The 400-nt window shown below is 33.8% G+C and overlaps 1 protein-coding gene across 1 annotated transcript in view; it reads right to left on the bottom strand.

The window, feature by feature from the left end:
* Nucleotides 1-400, bottom strand: part of WDFY3 (WD repeat and FYVE domain containing 3) — a 290,805-nt gene that overhangs the window by 97,678 nt on the left and 192,727 nt on the right. The gene's annotated exons all lie outside the window — the stretch shown is intronic.

Below are 400 nucleotides of genomic sequence, written 5' to 3'. Positions count from 1 at the left end.
AACTTTTCAAAATGCAGCATAAGAAAAAACACTCAAAAGAAACGACCAGTTTCTATTCATTAGTGACTTGTGAGACTGTATCAAGCCGTCTAACATATGTGTGTGTGACTAGTGTCTAGAAAAGGGGGGAGGAGCAGGAAACATATAGTTTAATAATGGATGAAAATTTTCAAATTTGATGAAAATGACAAACTCACAGATCAATAAACCTAAACAGAAGAAGCATAAAGAGAACAATGGCATGACCGATGCCTTGAAAAGGTGAAGAGAGAAAAAAGTCAACTAGAATTCAATTCATGCAAAATATCCTTAAGAAAGAAAGAAAAAGAAAAAAACTTTTCCAGATGAGAGAATTCATCACCAGCAGACCTGCATTATGTGAAATGTTAAAGAATTTCTG

This window comes from Otolemur garnettii, unplaced genomic scaffold (genome assembly GCF_000181295.1).
Source record: "Otolemur garnettii isolate 467f Iridium unplaced genomic scaffold, OtoGar3 scaffold00039, whole genome shotgun sequence".
NCBI lineage: Eukaryota > Metazoa > Chordata > Mammalia > Primates > Galagidae > Otolemur > Otolemur garnettii.
Note: the sequence above shows the minus strand (reverse complement) of the source record. Positions and strands in the feature narration are given on the sequence as shown.